The following is a 24,361-nucleotide window of genomic DNA, read 5'->3' as shown; positions in this document are numbered from 1 at the left end:
ACAAAATACTGGTCCCATTGTTGAAATTCCATCCTAAAAAATAATCCCATTCCATCATTAGTAGTTCACATTTGTATCCACTATATTTCACTTCACATCGAAGTCTGAAAGAAGAGGTAATGAGTGACACAATATACTGATACTTTCATGTAGAACATTTTGTACCCCTCAGGTTTCCAATCAAGGAAAAGCACAAACTTGATACCAGAAATCTCATTAACCATGACCAACTTCAAATGCACACTTCAGAGTAGAGTGATAGACACACACGAATAATTTCAGTATACAACTTTCAAGTCACTTTGAAATTGGCTACTTTCACTTTACAGGAAGCCAACAAAACCATGGGACATATTTTGCAGTCTGTCCTCTACTACTAAATAATCTAATTACAGAACTAGAAAGTGATGCTACTAAACTTAGACTACTACACCCTACTCACTACGTCCCAACTAATACAAAGGGACACTGATTGCACCACAAGCCCTTAGAATTTGACGACTTAATATCCTAATTTTTAACAACCTCAAAGGTCCACGGCAGATGGCAAGTTAATTTTTAAAAGAGTTAATCTCTACTTCATATATGGTTGTGAGGACTGAATAAGCTAATAGAGGCAAAGCACCAAGAATTAATTTAAATCATGGCCTGTGAGGCTGGTGGGGAATGGGATCATGAGTGAGAAAGCCTAGCCAAATATCAAGCACCGTACAGCTCAAGTAGCAGCAGTCACATTTGAAGATTACGAAGTCTCTGATCACAACAAATGCTAACAACAGGTATTAAAAAGCCACCTTAATGTCACGATATCCTAAATTTCTGCATTTCCCTTGGCCATTTTTGATTTGGAAAAGAGGAGGTATCAACAGTATAAAAAAGAATTAGCAAAGTATAAATTTAACTTATAAAATAAATGGCTGAAGCCCTAGCTCATAATCATTTGATGAACTGGAAAAGTATGGAAATAACAAAATCTACATAACCAATACTTAGTCTTCTTTCATTAAGTAACATAAAAAAATTGAACCCATTACATAATGATTTTGAAATATGTAATGGCTTCAATTCTTTATACTACCAGATAAAAATCATTCAATATATTCTTAAAGGTCTCTGGGGATGGGAATCTCCTACAAGGGCTTCTTCAAATGTTTAATAATCCTTAATGTCTAGAAATCAATTGTATGTAGGGTGAATCTGTCAAAAGACATCATCTGATTGTTCAGTTATCCACAAACAATGGTGATATCCACTGGCTTGCTGCCAATCATTATTATTAATTCAACTTTGACTAATCCAGGTTAAATAATTCTTATTCATTTAACTTTCCCATAAAGGATATATTTTCTAATTTCTGCTCATTTCCTGGGGTCTTTACTGGAGTCGACCAAATTCTTTTATATCTTACTGAGCATAAGAAACTCAGATACCATATTACTAAAATTTTTTAAAATAATATGTCTTTTCAATTATTACCATGTGATATGTGATGCAAAGTATACGTGTAAAATATGAGGGGGCCAGCCTGGTGATGTAATGGTTAAGTTCGAGTGCTCTGCTTCAGCGGCCCGGGGTTAGCAGGTTCAGATCCTGCGTGCGGACCTATGCACCACTCATCAAGCCAGGCTGTGGCGGCATCCCATACACAAAATAGAGGAAGATGGGCACAGATGTTAGCTCAGGGCTAATCTTCCTCAGCAAAAAGAGGAGATTGGCAATGGATGTTAGCTCAGGGCCGATCTTCCTCACCAAAAAAAAAATGAGACTGACACACTAGTATTTAGGCATCAGAGAGCATTCCTATAAAGTTTCTCCCGAATTTCTGAATCTTTGTTTGTATAACTTTTATTAACAAGTGTAATGAGTTAGCTTTTTTGTTTTAAATAACATAATTAACTACATGATTTTTATTCTGTTACCCATTGAAGTTTCTCATTTTACAAAAGAGGAAATCAAGAAAAGCAAAGATTCTTTCTCCCAAGGAACCTATGATAATTTACACCTTATAAATAATTTTCACATCTCTCATCTTGTAATCTTTTCAAAAACTCTACGGTAGATGGGAGTTGACTTGATCAAGGTCATACAAGTTTAAGGGGTATTTTGGTATAATGAAAAGTACTCTGTACGTGGTATCAAAGTGAGTCCAAATACCAGTTCCACTGCCTTGTAAATTCTCAGACTGCCACTTAACTTTTCTAGACTAAGCTCTCTCATGTCACAAGAAGAAAAATATTATCTACCTCAATGCTATAGAGAGCAAAGTGTAAGGTATATAAAACATCTTAACCTTTAGAATGCACTCTAATAACTGCATCTATGCAAGTGTAAAACCAAGACTCAAATCTAGGCCTTACCTGTAGACACAACCATTTTTCTGCTTCCCTCTTCACAGGAAAATTTCTCAAACAGGAGTCTGTAGCTGCCATCTCCATTCCCAACCTCATATTCTCATTCCACCTCTTACCTCATACCTCTCTACAATCTACCTTCTATTCCCACTGAGACCATACTTAACAAGGTCACTAATGAAATCCTCACTACCAAATCTAGTGGATACACATCAATAATTCCCAAATATTTATCTCTGGCCCTAACCTCTCACTGAACTCCAGAATACTACTATAACCTACCACCACATATAAAATCTTTACATGGATATGTAATTGATACCTCAAACTTAACAAAATAGAACTCACAATTATCCCACCAAACCTCCTCTCCCCTCCAGTCTCACCCATGTCAGTAAACTGCACTATCAATCTTCTAATTGCTCAAGTCCTAGGATTTCTCTCATTGGTCATATGCAGTCAGCAAGTCCTACTGAAAACACTCTTCAAAACAGTCTTCAAAACACAGCCCAAATCTACCCATTTCTCTCCACTCTTACTTTCTGTTTCAAGCCACTACCATCTCTCATCTGTCTTAATACAATAACCTATGAAGGTCTCCTTGGTTCCACCTTTGTTACCCACTCACCCCCACTCCTTATCCTCAGAATCCACTCCTCACACAGCAGTCACGGTGATCTTTATCAAACAACATTCCCTTGCTTAGAGCTCTCCAATGGCTTTCTTTTACACCTAGGAACCCGTTACTCTGGCTTACAAAACCTTAAATGACTTAGCCCCTATCTCTGGCCTCATTTTGTACCACTCTCCCCCTTGCCTACTACATTCCCACCACACTGACCTTCTGTCTGCTCCTGCAACACTCCAAAAGCTCAATGCTCATCCCCCTGATACTCTCATGGCTGCCTCCTTCTTCACATGCTGATCTCATCTTAAAGGTCACCTACTCAAAGAATCCTTCTCTGACCACACAATCTAAAGCACCTCCTCAGTCACTCCTTATCACATCACCTTTCAATCTCTTTCACAGCTCGTCCTCGACATTTTTATTTCTTTGTTTACTTACCGTTCTTTTCCCACTAGACTAAAAGCTCCTGAGAAAAGAGACATTATCTGTCATCTTTACTTTTATATTCCCAGCACCTAAAACACTGAATGGCACACAATAGCTGTACTGAGTAAATATTTGTGAAATAAATTACTACTCACACTTAAAGAATAAGTTCAGGAGCAGAAATTAATTTCCCTGACCTCCCTAGGCTCCTGACACTTCTTTATTATTCTCACTTATTAATGTTTCTATTATAGTAACATAGTCAAATTTTATTGCATTTATCTGTTTACATGCCTGTCTTCCCCTGTGGGACTGTGAAACTTGTTAGGGTCAGGAAGCCTTCTTTAGAATCCAGTTTTGTATCCACAACACCAAGCATGGTTTGGGATGCAAAGTAGGATCTCGAAAACCTTTGCTGAATGATGAGGAGGGGGACAAGAACAGGTAGCATGCACTGAGTGCTTACTACATGCAAAGAACGTTCCTGTGGATTATCTCTTTAATCCTTACAACAATCCTGGGAGACAGGTACAATTATTTCCTTCATTTTAGAAATGACCAAATACCCAGAAAGGTTACAAATAACTTGTCTGAGTTGAACTATATTAATAAGTGGCAACAACCTAATCTACCTAATCAACCTAATCTGCCTAACACCCAAGTCAATGCTTTTATCCACAACCCTCTATGTTAATAAACGCATGACAGTACCTACATGTCAAAACCAGGAGTTTCAACATTGATAGTATACTACATTGTACTTTACAACAATGTTGAAAATATTAAGAAACAGTCAAGAAATGGGGAAGAACGTGGAGCCTTGCTGCATACCAGAAGCAATAACATGACTGATTATAACTGGAATTCTTCCTAAACACTCAGAACACTTCTGAACAGAAAAATGTCAATAAAACAAAACTGATAACTGAAAAAATGGGAAAAGTTCCCAATGTATGTTACTAACTGATATAGCCCTTAAAAAAATGGTACAGTTGATAAGTGAGAAGCAGTAACACCTAGATTTTTAAGACAGGCATTCTCAAGCCTTCATGTTCATAAAATGTGAACTGCTATAAGCACAAAGAAACATTTCAAATCAAACAGTTTATTTTTTAAAGATTATTTTGAAGACATAAAGATAGGCAACACTTTGTATCATTTACAGTACTTTTTTCCCCTAGCATTAAGTAGGCCAACATTTAAGTAAAATCACACCGAACCTGTTCTAACTTACTGCCCCACCCCACTGACCAACTTTCCTGAGAAGAAACCAGGCAAATCTTACCACCATGTGAAGCAGAGATGGGGAAAAAGCCAGTGAAAGCCTACCACACTGCTGGTCTCTTGATGTACCCATGGGAAAATACCCAATGCTAATATTCCTGTAAAGATTTCCAAAGTGATAAAAAGATGCCAAGTGTAATTTGCTAAGCTGCTACTTTAGGCCTTTCCACTAGGTATCAAGTCCATTGCGGCCATTTAAAATCCTTCAGCAATGTTTGTCAAAATTCACAGAACTGTACATCTAAAAAAGGGTGAATTTTACTGAATGTAAACTATACTTCAATAAATTTGATTCTTAAAAAGCTGACAAATACCATAAATGTGACAAAAAAAATTTTTTTTAATCCTCAATAAAAAACATCTGAATTTGTTTTGTCAGATCCCCAAAAGTACAAACTCAAGTTCTAAGGCTTTAAAAAACAAGAACTTGGAGGGAAACACTGAACTTTCTCTGACTTTTCTAAGTTTTAGGACTCCTAGGTCAAAACTATGATACGCCATCTCAAGAAATATAAAACACTTGTCTTTCAAGAACTTGAAATATCTCAACTGCATTCAGTTCAAAATAGGTCACTCCTTACCATCATAAAGCACCCTTATGAAAGAGCTACATGTAATAGGGCAGTTTAAAACTCAAAGCAAATAAAAAAGCCTACACTTTATCATTCGACATCAGAAATCACATAAATCAAGTGCCCAAAACTTAAACCACATGAGCTATAAATAAATTCCCTGAAAAGCAGGTGTACAAGTAAAATGATCCCATTACTATGTTACAGTAAATGAAGATTTTTAAAATTTACCTATAGTCCATAAATTAACTACATTTTTAACTTTTGCTAAAAAAAAAAAAGCTGTCAGGTCAGTTTCAAGCATGGTAGGGTAATAAAATTAAGATAATCACTTAAGGGGCCGGCCCTGTGGCTTGGCGGTTGAGTGCGCGTGCTCCGCTGCTGGCGGCCAGGGTTCGGATCCCGGGCGCGCACCGACGCACCTCTTCTCCGGCCATGCTGAGGCCGCGTCCCACATACAGCAACTAGCAGGATGTGCAACGACATACAACTATCTACTGGGCCTTTGGGGAGAAAAAGGGGGAAAAAAAAAAAAGGAGGAAGATCGGCAACAGATGTTAGCTCAGGGCTGGTCTTCCTCAGCAAAAAGAGGAGGATTGGCATGGATGTTAGCTCAGGGCTGATCTTCCTCACAAAAAAAAAAAAAAAAAAAAAGATAATCATTTAACAAATACTTAAATATTTATGCTGTGCCAGGCACTGTTCTAAGGACTGATGACAATTCAGCAATAAACTAAACAAAATACATTCCATTTCACTAAAAATTTGATTTCTTTCAATGAACGAAACAAAATACATTCCATTTCATTAAAAATTTGTTTCCTTTCTAATACAAATACACAAATCTAATTTATTATTATTAGTGCCTTCAGAGACTCAGTGGAATTTTAACCAAACCCAAACATATGTCCTGAGGAATATAATCTAAGCAGAGAAAACCACTAACCACGAGGGTATACATTTTAAGGAATAAACAGGCAATACTCCTCCTAATCTAACTAGCCTAGAAAACGAAAAAGTGACTCAGAAAATTTTAAAAGACTTTAAACAGTTCAAAAACTCCAAAGTGAACAACTCCAGGAAAAAAGTGCCTTTCTTTCCACTCAAATACTTGATATCAACTAAGAACAGTATAAAATTCCAAGTCTTACAACCATTCCTACACAGTAGGCTAGACAAATGATCAATAAGTCAACTCAACTTAAAACTAACTTTATTTCTTATTCTCCAATAGCTGAGCTTATGTTTAAGTATTTGCATCCAAAGTCAGAATAATACAGTAGTATTATCACTTTCTTAACTTACGTTGCCTGCTTAAGGCTTACTTAAGGTTTCCTTGCTGAATTTGGTCAGGGACCAATTAAAGGATTTTCTCCACATATCCTCTATTAAGAAAAAGCCTTCTAGCCTTCTCCCATTTGGCAGACAAAGAATCAAATAAGTTCACCACTAATACTATCTAGGTGAATACAGTTTGTGGTAAAAACATATGCAAATGGTCATACTATGAAAAAAGCTAGAAGAAAAATTGCTGAGACTTTAAAGAAAATTAATCTTTAGGAAACAAAGACTTGATAAATACGGACAATGTAATTCAGGCCCAGTACTGTATTTGGCAAAGTTAGATGCATCTTTTAAATGCATCAACCCCCATAACATTCTTAACACTGAGAGTGTTAAGAAAAAATTTTAAAGCAGGGTAATAGTCTATAAACTTGAAATTTTAAAGTTGTTATACAATGTAGTTCTAATATAATTGTAACTGCAATATTTTTTATTCACTAGCCTTTTAGTCAGGAATGTTAGGAATGCCACATTAGAAAGAATCAAAGTTTAGGGGCCTGCCAGGTGGCATAGCGGTTAAGTGTGCACGCCCCGCTTCGGCGGCCCAGGGTTCGCAGGTTCGGATCCCAGGCACGGACGGATGCACCGCTTGTCAAGCCATGCTGTGGCAGCGTCCTATATAAAGGAGAGGAAGATGGGCACATATGTTAGCCCAGGGCCAGTCTTCCTCGGTAAAAAGAGGAGGACTGGCATCGGATTTTAGCTCAGGGCTGATCTTCCTCAGAAAAAAGAAAGAAAGAATCAAAGTTTAAATCCAAACGTTAACATCTCACCAAGAACAATAACATTAATTCTTTCCCACGCCAAACTGAAACAGCTCCAGTCTCCTGTCACATTAATAACTATAAACATTCTTAAGGTTTATCTTTAGCTTTCCTAAATCCAAAGAATGATTCCAAGGGCAAAAGCCAACCTTTAATTTCACCCCATTTTTAATAGACAAAGTCTATACATATTATCAGAATTACACTGCTGTCTCAGACAACCATACCCAACACAACGTAAGTTGTTTTATGCTAAACACACATAGCCAAGTCTCCGAAGCCTAAAGGACAATTTTCCTCACCTTTGCGCCACGTTTTGGCACCAACCGACAGAAAACTCTGTGTGAGAAGAGAGACAACCTTCTGGGCAGGCTAAGCAGAAATCAAGGGCACAGTTTAAAAGAGAGCAGATACCCGTTCTGGGACAGATATCAGGTTTAGCTGGGAAATGATCAATCATCTGATGATGCACAAAGTAAAACAGTTAAGGTAGTAATAGATATGCATGTAGGCCAAACTGTATTCAATGAAAACAGGATTCCTCTTTTTACTCGTATTACTCAAGTACTTTCTACTTTCTTCTATCTAAAAAGTGTTGTATTTAATATTGAGTATTGGGCCGGCCCGTGGCTTAGCGGTTAAGTGAGCGCGCTCCGCTGCTGGCGGCCTGGGTTTGGATCCCGGGTGCGCACCGACGCACCGCTTCTCCGGCTGTGCTGAGGCCGAGTCCCACATACAGCAACTAGAAGGAGGTGCAGCTATGACACACAACTATCTACTGGGGCTTTGGGGGAAAAAAATAAATAAATAAAATTATTAAAAAAAAAAAAAATATTGAGTATTATTTTAACATTTTAAATTTTTTTAACTCTGCTTTTCTACAACTATATCCTCTCATTTGTTGAAAGATCTCTACATGTCTCTATTTCTATCCATTACTGTGCATTTTTCCATAAAACTCAAATGTACTTTTATGCTTCAAATTTAGAGAAATAAAAATAAGGCATATAGTCATCCAAATTTGTAATCCATTAAAATTCAATGATAATCTGTTCTTTTGTGTGTGTGTGTGTGTGTGTGTGTGTGTGTGTGTGTGTGTGTGGAAGATCAGCCCTGACCTAACATCCATGCCAATCCTCCTCTTTTTTTGCTGAGGAAGACCGGCTCTGGGCTAACATCTATTGCCAATCCTCCTTCTGTTTTTCCCCAAAGCCCCAGTAGATAGTTGTATGTCATAGTTGCACATCCTTCTAGTTGTCATAGTTGCACATCCTTCTGGTTGCTGTATGTGAGACGCCGCCCCAAAATGGCCGGAGAAGCGGTGCGTCAGTGCGCGCCCGGGATCCAAACCCAGGCCACCAGCAGCGGAGCGCTCGCACTCAACAGCTAAGCCACGGGGCCGGGCCCGAAGAATAATCTTTTCTTAATTTACATGTTTTTTCCCCAACAAAGTTAGATGAGAACAAATTAAATTCCATCTGACTACTTATTAAAGGATTTCTGCATGCTAGACAACCAATCAATTGCAATTCTACATACTAGCAACAAACTGAAAAAATAAAATTAAAAAAACTCCTCTCTACTGCAGTACCTAAAATAATTAGGAATAAACCTAACAAAAGACACCCAACACTTCTACACTCAAAACTACAAAACACTGCTGAAATTAAAGAAAACCTAAAAAAATAGAAAGATATACCATTTTCATGGGCTGGAAAACTCAATACTGTTAAGATGGCAACTCTCCCCAAATGTTCTACATATTCAATACAATCCCAATAAAAATTCCAGCAGGCTTTTTGGTAGAAATTGACACTGATACTAAAATTTATGGAAATGAAAGGACCTAGAATAATCAAAACTTACTATAAAGCTACAGTAATCAAGAAAGTATAGGGGCCAGCCCTGTGGCCTAGTGGTTAAGTTCGGCGGGCTCCACTTCGGTGGCCTGGGTTGGGTTCCCAGGCACAGACCTACATCACTCGTCAGCAGCCATGTTGTGGCAGCGACCCACATACAAAATAGAGGAAGACTGGCATAGATGTTAGCTCAAGGCAAATCTTCCTCAACCAAAAAAAGAGGTTTGGCAACAGCTGTTATATCAGAGTGCATCTTCCTCAGCAAAAAAAAAAAAAAAAAAGAAGTAGTAAGTGAGGAATTGGCATAAAGATAGACATATAGATCAATGTAATAGAATAGGGTACAGAAAAAGACACTCTCATATGTGGACAACTGATTTTCTTTTTTTTTTTTTAGTGAGGAAGATCAGCCCTGAGCTAACATCCGATGCCAATCCTCCTCTTTTTGCCGAGAAAGATTGGCCCTGGGCTAACATCCGTACCCATCTTCCTCTACTTTATATGGGATGCTGCCACAGCATGGGTTGACAAGCAGTGCATTGGTGCACGTACGGGATCTGAACCTGAGAACCCTGGGCCGCCAAAGTGGAGGGCGCAAACCACGCACTTAACCACTGCGCCACCAGGTTGGCCCCGGGACAACTGATTTTCAAAAAAAAGTAATTCAGAGAATAAAGGATAGTCTAGAAGAACTGGACAGCCATAGGGGGGAACAGGGGCATTCAGGGTGGAGAACCTCAACCTTTACTACACATCTGAAATTTAACCTGAAATAAATCATAGACCTAAGTGTAACATCTAAAATTATAGGACTTCCAAAAGAAAACACGAGAGAAAATCTTCACAATCTTGGGGTAGCTAAATACTTCTTAGGAAACAAAAAGTGATAAACTGGCTTCATCAAAATTAAAAAATGTCTGTTCTTCAAAAGATTCTGTTAAGAAAATGAAAGACAAGCCACAAAACAAAAGAATATATTCAAAATACATATATTTGACAACATACCTGTATCCAAAACATAAAAAGAACTTTTGCAACTCAATAATAAGAAAAACAATTTTAGGGGCAGCCCATGGCTTAGCGGTTAAGTACGCATGCTCCACTACTGGCGGCCCGGGTTCGGATCCCAGGAGCGCACCGACGCACCGCTTCTCTGGCCGTGCTGAGGCCGCATCCCACATACAGCAACTAGAAGGATGTGCAACTATGACATACAACTATCTACTGGGGCTTTGGGGAGAAAAAGGGAAAAAAAAGGAGGAGAATTGGCAATAGATGTTAGCTTACGGCCAGTCTTCCTCAGCAAAAAGAGGAGGATTGGCATGGATGTTAGCTCAGGGCTGATCTTCCTCACAAAAAAAAAAAAGAAAGAAAGAAAGAAAAACAATTTTAAAAATGGATGTAATTGGACAAACACTTGACCTAATAAAAGCACATATAAATGGCTCATAAGCAAATGAAAAAAGGCTGAACATCATCAAATATCAGAAAAAATGCAAACTAAAACCATGAGATACCACTTCACACTGAAAGAATGGCTAAAATTAAAAACACAATGCCATACGTTGATGAGAACTAGTACACTGCTGACAGGATGATAAACTGATACAACCACTTTGAAAAATTGTTAACTTTCTAAGAAACTGCCAAACAGACACCCTATGACTAAGCTATTCTACTCCTAAGAATTTACACAAGAAAAGAATTTACACAAGAAAAATAAAAACGCTAAGTCCACAAAAAGACTTCTCTGTGAATGTTCATAACAGCTTTAATCATAGTAGCCAAAAACTGGAAACCTAAACATCAGGTAAATGAATAAACAAATTGTGTTGTAGCAATATCACGATGAATACTACTCAGCAATAAAAAGGAAAAAACTACTGGTACATATAGCAACATAGATGAATCTCAAAAACATCACACTAAGTGAAAGAAGCCAGACACTGAAGAATACACACTGCATGATTCCATTTATATGAAATTCTAAGAAGCAAAATGCATATCAGTTTCCTTGGGCCAGATGGGGCATGGGGGTGAGTGGACTGACTACAAAGGGATACAAGGGAGATGATAATAGAAATTCTGTATCTTGATTGGGGTGATGGTTATCTGAGTATATAAATTATCAAAATTCATCTAACTGCAAAACTAAAATAAGTATATTTTATTGTGTGTAAATTATAGTTCAGTAAAGTTAATTTTAAACGCTAAAAAAAAATTAAAACACTAAATTTTATTTACTTAATCCTAGATTCCTGAAAATTTCAGGAAACCACAAATCTACATGAGCTAACAACCATAGCATTATTTTTATTTTGGCCAAATAACAGCAGCCTCCTAAAAAAAGCCTTCCTTCAATGAATATTCCCTAATTTTATTCTCTCAAAGCAAAAGTAAGCATATACTAATTCATATCCATTCTGGTTTCTCCAATCAAAAGTCCTTCTTGAGACCCATTTAAGAAGCATAATATTATTGCCAATTACCACAAAAATTTAGAGGCTAAGTTAGAGGTTATCATGTACTAGATAAGGTGAACTTTTATATATATATTCTCATTGAACTTTAAAACACTGCCTGTTACATAGATAGCATTATCTCTATTTACAAATGAGAAGACGGAGGGTGAGACTGTGTAATTAATTTTCCCCAAAATTACACAAGTTACAAAATAGAGAAGTTAAGAACTACCCAGTTTAGGCCCTCTCCATTATACAATACTGCCTCCCACAAAGGTAAGTGGTTCCATTTTTCCTAGTCATGATGTTATCTCTTTGAAAGGAGGTGAATTGTTATTTAACACTTACTGAAGCCAACCTCGAACCAGGCCAAGTATTTGACGCTTCACTCATCATCTGATTTGATCCTCCAACAATCCTTAAGAAATGGGGTCCCATTTTACAGATGAAGAAACTGAGACTCAAGAAGATCAAGTAACCCATCAAAGACACAAACTTAAGTGGAAGACCCTGAATTCAAATCAGTATGTGTCTAACACCAAAAACCATAATTTACTACCATCTTACAGGGCTTCATTAAAGACACAAATAGTGCACTACAGCCACTGGTCCAAGATCTACAGTAACCCTGAGTATTGTTTCTGAAACAAAGAACAGTACAGAAAAATGTAAATGTACATTACAGGAACAACAGTCCTGAATGTTATAGTCAGAAAAATCTTGACAAGTCCAGGATATATAAATTGTCATATCTACACTGAACCAAAATATGTAAAATATGCAAAGACCTCCTTCTATAAGTTATTTATCTGCACTGTAATACTCTATTACCACACTATTATTCCAACTATTTCAGAAATAAAATCTGTCACGCAGAGTCAACCTTTCAGGCAAAATCAAAACCTGTCTCCATAAGTAAATTGTAATCATCCAGGACCTTATTTCATCTTGCATAATACCATCTAGAACACAAGTTTGTTTTTTTACAATGCTGCAGATGGACAATCCAAGGAAGTGGTTAGTTACTTTTCTCAATATCACAAACAGAAATCTAGAAATAAAACTTATATCTACAATCTTTCTCAATATTCCTTAATTCCACTAAACCACAAGGCCTTCTTTCAACCACCAATATAAAAGAAAACGAATGGAAAGAAAAAAGAAAAACCTAGAATATATAACTATCTGCTGGCTTCACAGCAACTCTTCACAGACTAAAAATGCAATAAAAACCCTTTCAAGTGGAAAGATAGATCAAGTTTTCTTCTTAAACTCACTTATAGCAGTTTCTATCAAACATTTCAGAAAGTTAAGATCCAAATTTATATACAGAATTCTCCTAAAATCAAAATTAAGTCTTAAACTTCAGAACTTCAGATATATGATAATAGCAACTGGATGACTAAACAGATTTAAGTATTCTGAAGGTTCAAGAATCAAGATGTCAACTGAACGCCTGCTTATCTAGTTTCCAAAGTCTGTGGATATATTAACGAGCAACACAAAAAACCAGCAATCTGCTCATCAAAGTACATCCTCAAACTGTCTGCAACCCAGCTTCTATTAAAAAAGTGGTTGAGAGAAATGACATTTGAGTGAGATCTACAAAATATGCTACTATTTACTCCTCTAGGTTCTATTTCTGGATCAAGTAATGCACCAAATTATTCTGGCCCAGAAGTCACAAACTTGAACATGTTGAACAGCCTGATGAAAGGAAAAAAGGCTGTTATTGTGCTGAACCAGAAACTGCTTAAAAGATTTACAATTCAAATTTTAAAACACACTCTGTTAAATAGTGCTGTGGTAAGTGGCTATGGATATAAAAAAATTAAATTAGATCCTGCCTCACATAATATACAAAAAAAATTTTTTTCAGGCAGAATCAAGACCTAAATGTAAAAAAACAAACTTTTAGAAAGAAATATGACAGACTCTTAACGACCTTGGGGCATGGCATAGATTTCTTAAATAAGTAAATAAGACACAAAGGACAACAAACCAATGAGGAAAATAGTGAATAGATTTGATAATCATTTCTATTCAACAAAACAAATCATATAAGAAGTTAACAGATAAGCCACACAGACTAGGAGAAAATATTTGCAATTCACTTAACAGACATAACCAGAATACGTCATAAACTCCTAAAATCAATTTAAAAAGACAACCCAATGGGGGAGGGAGTGGACAGCCAATTCAAGAAATGGAAACCTGAATAGTCACGTAACATTTTGAAAACATACTCAATCACATAACTAATCAAAAAATAATGAAAATTAAGACGATGTGGGTATCATTTCACACTTATCTGATTTGTAAACATTTAAAAAATATGACAATGCCATGGAGCATAAGGATTTGGAAACAGGAAACTCTCATATTCTCGTGCTACAAAATGCCAAGTAACACAATTTTGGAGAGCAATTTGGCAATATCTGACAAGAGTTAAAAATTCCCATAATCTCCATAACCTCCAACCTAATAATTCCACTTCTGGGTAATTTGTCCTAGAGAACTTCATTTCAAACTTAGTAACCACATACACGCACACACATACACATTTCACAAAACATTTTATCTTTACTGCCTGCAATACAACTTGATATTTTTCTATCCTACTTAAATTTCTAAACTGACTTCACGACCCATTAATGGCTCCCAACATGGAGTTTCAAGAACATGCCAAAGATCTTAAATACGTGCACAAGGGTTCCTACTCAGGAATCTTCAATGTAGCATTGTTTTTAAAACAGAAAAAATTGGAAACAACCTAAATACCTTTAACATGACAATAAATTTAAAATGACTGTATTCATATAACAGAATAATGTTAACTATACAGAAAATAAATGTGATGACTATAATTAGGTTGAATCGTAACAAACTAGTAGGTCAAAAAGGGTAAAATATTAGAAATTTCATATGAATCTAAAACATACGCTTCATGAAAAACAAGTTACAGAATAGGCAGAATATCCTTTACATAAAGTTTGAAAATATGCAAAACAATATTATGATTTGTTTATGAATGTATTTCTATACAATAATTACATAAAAACAGGCATTAGAAATGACAACACCAAATTCAGGATAACAGTTACTTCTTTTTTTTTTTTTTTTTTTTTTTTTTTTAATTTATTTTTTTTTTTTCCCCCCAAAGCCCCAGTAGATAGTTGCATGTCATAGTTGCACATCCTTCCAGTTGCTGTATGTGGGACACGGCCCCAGCATGGCCGGAGAAGCGGTGCGTCCGTTCGCGCCCGGGATCCGAACCCGGGCCGCCAGCAGCGGAGCGCACACACTTAACCGCTAAGCCACGGGGCCGGCCCAGGATAACAGTTACTTCTGAAGAAAGCAAAATGTAATCCAAGGAGGTACTTCAACTGTAAGTGAAATTTTTTCCCAAAAAAAAAAAAAAAAAAAAAAAGTAAAGTATGGGAAAATGTTAAGATTTGATATAGCTGTATGGTGGATATACAAATGTTAATTATACTGGTCTCTGTATTCTCCCGTATGTTTGAAATATTTTAAGGAAAAAACAATCTGTGCTGGCCAAATAAAACATACATCTGCAGCCTAAATTCAAACCAACCCCCATACAAAATTTCTTTCCTTGATTTGAAACGTTAATACTTAGTCCTCACTTTTTTTTAACTAGGGCCTCCAGCAAATTAAAAAAAAAAAAAAAAAACTTTTATGTAATGCCCAATTTAAAGAGTTCCTTAAAATCTGTCAAGTGAAGATTTATCCCTGGAAAACTGGTCTTGCTCCTCCTTCCAGTTTAATGTTATGCATTTTACCATATTTCCATTTTTGCTTTTGCTGCCACCTGGGATCAGAATACATGCTTCCTCCTTTTCCTCATTTTTCTTTCATATATATATTTTATTACACTTCTGGATCTTTCAAGTTACCAGAAATTCTTTCTGGAATGAAATAGGATAGAAATAAATTCCAAGAAAATAAAAAGTAACCCTTCTGTTCCACCATGCTAAAGAGTTTTCAACTTTAGTTTGAAGAAGTTTTCACGACTTCTTCCCTGACCAAAGACGGGGTGTACAGATACAACTAAGCATACATTTTCACAAAACTAAAATTTCAGGACATATGGGATTAAAATGAATACGCCAGTGAAAAATAATTAGCTAATATACTAACAAAAAAATGCATACAAAAGAAAAGGCCTAGATGGCCAAAATTTAATAAGATAATTAATTTTGCCTCTTCACAACCATATGCTTTGTATGTTTTGTTTTCTAGCATATGGACATTGTGGAAAATACAGAAGTCCAATAAGGATATGTAACAATATAAGACAGCTATTAAGAAAATTCTATTTTTCTGTGGTCTTCCGTTAAAAAACTTGAAGTGTCCTTTCCCACAGGTATTTTCCCCATGCCTGAAGATATTCTGGAAGTTTCCAGAATCTGGCTTCCCTTTTCCTTCTGTCTAGACACTTATAATGTCTTATTAAGCCAAGCTATAATATCATTTAGCCAGCATACATCCCATCTAACACATGGTGTACTCCAAAACAGAAAATTCAAAACCATCGATTATGTGAAATAAATCCCCTACTTAATCCATTCTCTAACTTCCAAAACTGAATACCAAATATACTTATTAAATAGATATGGTTAATTAATTATTCCTAATAAACAGGTCCTAGGATATCAATCGGTCTTATTTATCTCATTTTAGAAATAAAGAGAACATACCAAGATGACAATTTTATGCTGCAATTTTTCAAGTTTATATTTCACAGACTTTGAAAAGGTTATTTTTTAACAAAGTTAAAGCACCTCATGCAGTAGTAAGCCCAAAATCCAATTTAGGTTTTGAAAAGACCATCTACTCACCACCTCCTATATACCAGGACTGCTATTAACTATGAAGAAAGCTGTATGCTCCTTAATCTCAAAAAATATAGTCTACTGGGCAGTCACTCAGATTCTTTTAACAGGGGTGGCAAAATCATACTGCTTTCAAGGGCCAGGTAGGGAATCTAAATAGGTGAGCAGCTCTGTCTTAGAAGAACAACTACAGAATGTATGCCTCACCTAAAGTAATTCTAAATCAACTTGAAAGGAATGCTATCAAACCAAAACACATCTCCCAGTGAGACAGAATACATTGCAAGAAATGTTTAACTGCCAATCAGATAAAGATTAAAAAATTTAAAAAGGTGGCAAACTTGAAAAGAATGCTATCAAAGCCAAACATCTCCCAGTGAGACAGAATATACCGCAAGAAACTGTTTAGCTGCCAGATAAAGATTAAAAAATTTAAAAAGGTGGCAAACTTCAAAAGAATGCTATCAAAGCAAAACACATCTCCCAGCGAGACACACAGAACACACTGCCAATCAGATAAACAAAGATTAAAAAAAAAAATTGGCAATAGCACGGAGAAGCTAGACCTCCACATTTTTGGTGAGAGTTTACACTGCTGTGACCTTTCTGGATGACAGTCTGCTAATATACATCAAAATAAAAAACGTTATTTCCTTCAACCCAGTAATTCGATTCTTAGAAAATTACCCTAAAGAATCATTAGCATGCAACAATTGTACATACTATGCATATGTACAAAATACAATAAATTTAAACAATCTAAATATCCAGCAATAGGAACACTATTAAATTATGGCATGCCCTTTCAATAAAATACTAAAAAACTATTTAAAATAACAGAGTAGATGCAGATGTGTTGACCTGGAAAGCTATCCATGAATAGTAATTTTTAAAGCACACTACTATAAGCCAAGATGGAACCACCTGCAGAGCTCCCAAGTGCTGTTTCTGGTCACACCCAGAAGCATGATTCCAAGCCACAGCTGAGAAGGGTTGGCTGGTGTCAGTGGTGTGGGTTTTCTGAGAGCCAGTCTGCAGCCAACATGACCAGTAGAAACAAACAGTAGCTGCCCAGCAACCTGCAGCAGTGACAGAATTAATAAAGTGGACCCTCTGACTTACACTGTGGAGTTACTATAGCAGTAAAGCATTCACTACAAATCCAGTGCGGAGATTTTCAAATTGCAACCAAATAAACCCAGCAAAAAACTGGCAAAGCTGGTGATGTTTATGGCACAGATTGGTCACTGCTACCCAGAACATCTAGATAACTTTCAAGAGCTCAAAGATCTGCTCTCCTACAATTACACTGTCTTGAATGCAGATCTTCCAATAACGTTTTGTAAAGCCTTGATCTCGCTGAGAAGAATCTCATTGATCCATCAAGTTTGCTAGAGATCTTCTTTGAACTTCTACATTGCCATATAAGCTTCTAAGACTTTATATACTCATTTTGTGACTGATGAGACTAAAAGTGCAAAATACAAGAATAAAGTGAATATAGTTTTGCAGAATTTCATGTACACATATTGAGGGACAACAACGCAACTACAGCCAAGATATCCTTGGAAGTGATGCCTGAACTCTACAGAAAAACATCTGAAATGACGCCAAGATGTTAACACAACTGCACGCTTCTCTAAGGTCACCACGATATTAACTGCTGCCTTGACATTCTTCCTAGGGAAAGAACAAGAAACAGGACAGCAACTCAGAATGCTAGTGCAGTATGCCACAGGGAAGAGAGGCTCCAAACACAAGAAAAGGTTGAAAAGGTTATGAAAGTGCTTCAGAAACAGAAGGAAAAAAAAACCAGAGGTGTTTACCTTTTCAGCTATCCATCTGATTCACGATCCCAAAGAGGTTGCAGAAAAACTACTAAAGTGGCTAAAGAGCTCTAAGAATATGTCTGAAGTGAAGATGATGCTCATGAACCTTATTCTCCAGATCAGTGAGAATTCATGAGCGTTTTCTAACTTCTATCCCTCTGTGCAAAGGTTTCTGCAGCAGCACCAAAGAAAAGTAACAAGATCCTTCTGTACACTGCACAAACATCTCATCACCTGGGAATCCCAGAGAACATTCAGACATTGCTCGACTGTGGTCAGCCATTTCGTTATGGACAAAAACTCTGAGGAAGTTACCACAGTAGGAATCAACACTATGAAAGAGATAACAGCTCAATGACTAAAGAACTACCTCAAGACCCGGCCCAGTATAAAACACACAAAGATAAGGATGTAATGATGTCTGCCAGAACTTTGATTCACTTCTTCCGAACACTGAATTCTCACATGTGGCATAAGAAATTTCAGCATAAAACTACAGAGGCCTCAACAAAAACAAGAGTGCAAGAATATGGAGAATTAGATGCTAGAGATTACATTCCAGGAACAGAAGTTCTAGACGTTGAGAAAGAGGAAGAGAATGCTGAGATGATAAAGATGAGTAGGGAAGTACCACTCTCAGTGAGGTGGAGGATGCTGATGAGCACCACTCTTACAATGAGGAACAGCAACAAATCTCCAAGAAGCTGGACAGCTTCATGGAGGAGCTGGAATGTCCAGGTAAAAAATAAGCGTTCCTTCAGAGCAAAGCAGCTGGCACTAAAAGTTAAACTTTCAAAAAACAGAAAAAGAATGAGGTAACTTCCAAGCAAGTTTTCCATTTCAAGGAGAATGCTAAATTTGTGTCATTAATCTGAAAATTAGTCAATCAAGAATGTTTATTTGCATTAAAAAGTCCAGAAGCACTATATTTTGAAAACCACCAGCAAAAAAATTGCTGAACAATGATTGGTTTGATCCATTTTTTAAAAAAACTATGCAACACAAAAAATGAGCCCTAATATAAACTAGAGATTTTAATTAATAACACTGAACAATATTGATTCATCAATTGTTAACAAATATGTCATGTTAATGCAAGATGTTCCTAATAAGGGAAAACGGAGAGTGGGTGATATGAGAACTTTCTATACTATCTGCACAAATTCCTGTAAATCTAAAACTGCTCTAAAAAATAAAGTCTATTAATTAAAAAAAAAAAACCTGCATGTGTAGACAGATTTGTGAATAAACGTATGCATGTGCAGACAAAAAGAGCTCTATATTAAACTGTTAACAGTGGTTTTCTACAGAGTGTGAAACTGGAAAGAAGAGCATAAGGAGAAATTTTTACATTATATACCTCTGGACCATCTAAACTTTCTACACTGAGTAATACTCTAAAGAAAAGCTCTGTAGCATATTGGGACTGTATGGATTCAAATCCCAGCTCTACTATTAACTAGCTGATAAACTTGGACAGTTAATTTCTCTGTGCCTCAGTTTCCTCATCTGTAAATAAGGATAATAGTACGTGTACCCAGAGAGCTGCTGCAGATACTAAATGACTTAATACGTGTAAAGTATCAGAAAACTATCTAGTACATAGTAAGTGCTCAATAAATGGTGTTCCCCACCCCTACATCACTATCATAAAGCATCTACTAGTCCTGATTTTTGTTTTTTTTTATTTTGAGTGGTAAGATAAATCAGGAAAACTTGGCTCATCAATCCCCTTTCTAGTGAAATCTTTGATGCAGAAAATGCAAATTTATTCAACAGCCAAATAAAAATAATCTGAGACTTTTTTAAAGCAGATTACAAACCAACACTTAAAAATATAAGCCCATTTATACAAAAACAATCACTAACAGATTCTCTAAAGATAATCACAAAAACAAACCCCTCTGAGTGGTGTGATTCTGGATAATTTTCACTTTCTCCTTTATACTTTCCTGACTCATTTTAATTTTCTACATTGAATATGTATCATTTCTAATAAAATAAAGTAGGAGTCAGCAAACTTTTTCTATTAAGGGCCAGACAGTAAATATTTTAGGCTTTGCAGGCCATATGGGTCTCTGTCCCAACTACTCAACTCTACTGCTGCACTGCAAAGGCAACCACAGACCATACGTAAACAAATGCATATGGCTATGTCCCAATAAAACTTAATTTACAAAAACAGGCAGCTGGCAGGACTTGGCTTGCAAGCTATAAAGTGTGCTGACCCCTGAAATAAAGAACAAAACACAATTATTTTCACTTTGGAAAACAAAAGGTGATTTATACCAAAGAAAGTGCATCTTTCTTGATGAAAAAAAATCCATTATTAATCTCTACGAGCATAGGAATAGAAAAACACAAAAGAGAGTTCTTTTACACTCTGGAAATCCTCCTCTCCTCCCTAGCACCCCTAAGAAGAACAAATTTGCTACAAAGTAGCCTAAAGTCTAGATAAGAACATACACTGGTGAGTAAGCAGTTACAGATAGAAGCTAAAAGAAATATGTCTTTCATATTTAAATCATTTTGAAATTTTCTCAAATTTCATAATCATTCACCACCAAGCAGCTGTCAGGACAAGTGTGGAAGCCTCAACTACTGATGAAATGATTTTAGTTACAGATCATCACAGTCAGCACTGTGACAAATTTGTGAGAAAGGATGAAAACATCTATGAACAAGCGTTAAAAATGACATTTCTAAGAAATAAAAATTAAGAATGAAAATTATTTTGATGACATGAAAAATCCATGAAATTTTAACAAAATAAGAGACAGGGAGTGGTGAAAGGAGACATAAAAGTGGCCTTTGATAAGAGGACACTTCAAACTTCAGAACTGACAAAGTTTATGATCTCCCCCCAAAAATAATGCTTTGTATTAAAATGAATTATTTTTTGGGGGCCAGCCCCACAGCTTAGCCATTAAGTGCACGCACTCCGATGCTGGCGGCCGGGGGTTCAGATCCCAGGCACGCACCGACGCACCACTTCTACCGCCATGCTGAGGCCACGTCTCACATACAGCAACTAGAAGGATGTGCAACTATGACATACAACTATCTACTGGGGCTTTGGGGGAAAAATAAATAAAAAAAATTATAAAATGAATTATTTTTAACATTTCATTGGGAAGAGTTTTGCGATCAAATGGTTTTAAATGTTATGACAGATTTCTTGGGAGTTTTAAATGGTTTCTTTGGAGGAGGGGGTAAGGACTGTTTTTGGAAGATATATAATAGGAATAACATAAGGCTGAGAAATCCAAAGTTTAAAAATAAAAATATTAAAACACTACTCCACTAAAAACATGTCAACAACCTGCAGTGAAGCCACCTTACCCACTAAAATCTCAGCTGGAGATTTAAATCTTTCTACCAAAATGCACTGTCGGGCCATCTCATAAAGTCAAACTCCAAAGGGCAAACTTTAAACCAGGTCAAAAGCCAGGAGGAGGAAAAAAGTACCTATCTGTTTCCAACCCACATTCTCTCTTAGACCTCTAAAACTCCTTTAAACCCTGTTACCTGCAGTTTTAAAAGAAGCAAACACTGACAGACGAAAAGCCAAACCGGGCTTGGGAACCAGGGCCCAAGGTCCTGTCCCAAGCCGGCCGCCTGAAGCGCCCCTGAGGAAAGGCGAGGGAACCTTGCTCCGCAAGGACGGCGCGACAGCTACGAAGCACCGCCCGAGCCTCCGCCAAGGAGATGCCTGGAAGTGATACGGCAGACGGAACGAAGAGAGAGGGATCCCGCGGGCAGTGAGGACCGCCACTGCCTGCGACGGGAGGGCGGGGGCGCCAGGCTCCAGGGACAGCGGTTGAAGGAGGTGGACCCAGGCCCCTCGCGGCCAGCCCCTCTAACCCCTCACTGCACACCCTGCGAGGCGCCGGGTCCGTTCAGGGGCCAAGTGCAGGGCTGGGACGAGCGCGCTCCACGGCCCGCGCCGGGACACTTGCCCCTCAGCCCTCGCCTCCCCGCCGACCCCGGGCTCTGCCCCTTCACCGGGAAATGGCGCTCACGCTCCACAGACCCTCACCCAGAGCTCGTCGCCGACGCGCCGCACGCCCGGACTCCTCGAGAACCAGGCTGAGGGGAAGGGGAGGAGGGGGGAGCGGAGGAGGGAGAGGACCCAACGCACTGCGCCGCCGCCGCCACCGCGACGCCGCGTCTGAGATCGTGCTCGCGCCGCCGCCGCCGCCACCGCCTCGTCTTCCCGCCCCCACAGCCGCACGTCGTCGTGACGAGCCATCGCACGAGGCAATTCGAGCCAATAAGGACACACCTCGTGCGCAGCCGCCCTGGCAGAAACCGGAAGTTGCTCCTCTGAGCGCTCTAGAACCTGGGTGCATCCTGGGAATTGTGGTTCAGCCGGGGTGTCAACGAAAACAGTGCTGAGCCTCAAGAGACTGAGCGAGACAGCGCTCCCCGAACGCTCACATAAACCCCCTTCGTTATTTTCCTCTCACTGAAAAGGGAAGCAGTTTAGATCAGAAGAGGCGAGGACCGCCCTGGCTGATGGATGCTTTTCCCAGTCTCTATGGATACGGATTACACAACTTGGGCGGAAGCCAAAATTTAGAGATTTAGGCTGGATAGTTTGTTTCTGCCAACGGCCAATATATTGCTAGGCGTCGTCTGTGAGAGCTTTGGAAATAAATCCGAGGAGTTAGCATTAGCCAACTCTTGCCCAAAACAATAGCGTTTGCCTCTTATTACCTTATTAAGATATTATGACTTATGCCCTACTACTTCCAAAACACAAATGTGAGCCCGCTCGCTCTTAAAATACATATAATTCAGAAGGATTTTTAAAATGTTTTCAATGTAATGGCAGATCAGAAACTAATTTAGCATTAAATACTGTGTCTATTTACCCAGAATGAGTGATTTTCTACATATGAGCTTTGAGCTGAGCTCTAACTTTCTAAAAACCAAGAACAGGTTTGGTTACGTACTTATTCTATATGAAAAGGAAGTATAGGAGTTGGTTGACATAGAAAAATGTTTTCTTCACATTCAGTTGTAAGAGGAATTTATCACACTCTGAAGAGGTAATTGCCTTAACTGTCAAAACTCTTGTTATTGATTAAAGTAACTCCATAAGCTTTCAAGAACGCCTGTGCCCACGGCTTGTTGTTCTTCTCTTGGACCACAGCAAGAGAAAACAAAGGATGCTGGAAAAAGCTTCATACACCTCACAGCAAAAAGCCTGGAATGTGACATGTGAGGAAAAACAAACAACAACAAAAAATAGAGAACTCTTCACCTGGAAATGTAAATTCTAAGACGTGATTAAAGTTATTAAAATCGCAAAGAGCATGAATAAGATGGTCTTAAGATTGGTATTTTAGAATAAAGGCCACCCAATTAAGCTTGAAAGACTTAAGATTAGTATAAATAAAATAATAGGAATTAAATTTAAAGGAACTAATTCCCTTAGTTCCTTTAGTTTACATTGTTTACATTGAAAATATAAATTATCTTTTTTTTTCTTTTTTTGGCTGAGGAAGATTCACCCTGAGCTAACATCTGTTGCCAATCTTCCTCTTTGCTTGAGGAAGAGTCACCTTGAGCTAACATCTGTGCCACTCTTCCTCTATTTTTTATGTGGGTCACTGCCACAGCATGGCCACTGATGAGTGGTGTAGGTCCATGCCCAGGAACTGAACTCAGGCCACCGAAGTGGAGCACACCGAACTTAACCACTAAGCCACAAATGGGCCCCTAAATTATCTTTTTTAAGTTTATATAATTTGTGAAAGACATAGCAATAATGACTTCTTTTTTTTCCAGGTAAAGACATAAAGCTTTTGAGATTGCAATCAAGGAAGAGGATCACACACTTCCATGGCACATCAGAAAAAGAATACAAGTGTCTTTGGACAGCAAATTTGACCCAGTACGCCAACTCACATAGGGCAAAGATGAGAAGAACAGAGCCTCAGGCTTAATAAGAGGTCTACTGAACGTGACAGAGCTGTAT

At 37.7% G+C, this 24,361-nt stretch overlaps 1 protein-coding gene and 1 pseudogene across 3 annotated transcripts in view; one reads left to right on the top strand and one right to left on the bottom strand.

The window, feature by feature from the left end:
- Positions 1-22,576, bottom strand: part of ADIPOR2 (adiponectin receptor 2) — a 120,461-nt gene extending 97,885 nt beyond the window's left edge. Inside the window, exon 1 of one of the 3 annotated variants that reach the window (XM_087442971.1) lies at positions 22,415-22,576. The gene's annotated coding sequence lies outside the window, so the exon portion shown is untranslated. The remainder of the gene's footprint in view (positions 1-22,414) is intronic. The other 2 variants (XM_014793852.2, XM_087442970.1) reach the window with 2 other exon arrangements.
- On the top strand, positions 17,590-22,097 carry LOC101390351 (protein SDA1 homolog pseudogene; annotated as a pseudogene).
- Positions 22,577-24,361: the final 1,785 nt, after the last annotated feature.

This window comes from Ceratotherium simum, chromosome 17, assembly GCF_057802395.1.
Source record: "Ceratotherium simum simum isolate JZ-2026a chromosome 17, ASM5780239v1, whole genome shotgun sequence".
In the NCBI taxonomy this organism is placed as follows: domain Eukaryota; kingdom Metazoa; phylum Chordata; class Mammalia; order Perissodactyla; family Rhinocerotidae; genus Ceratotherium; species Ceratotherium simum.
The sequence above is the reverse complement of the archived record's forward strand: the minus strand, read 5'-3'. Positions and strand labels throughout refer to the sequence as shown.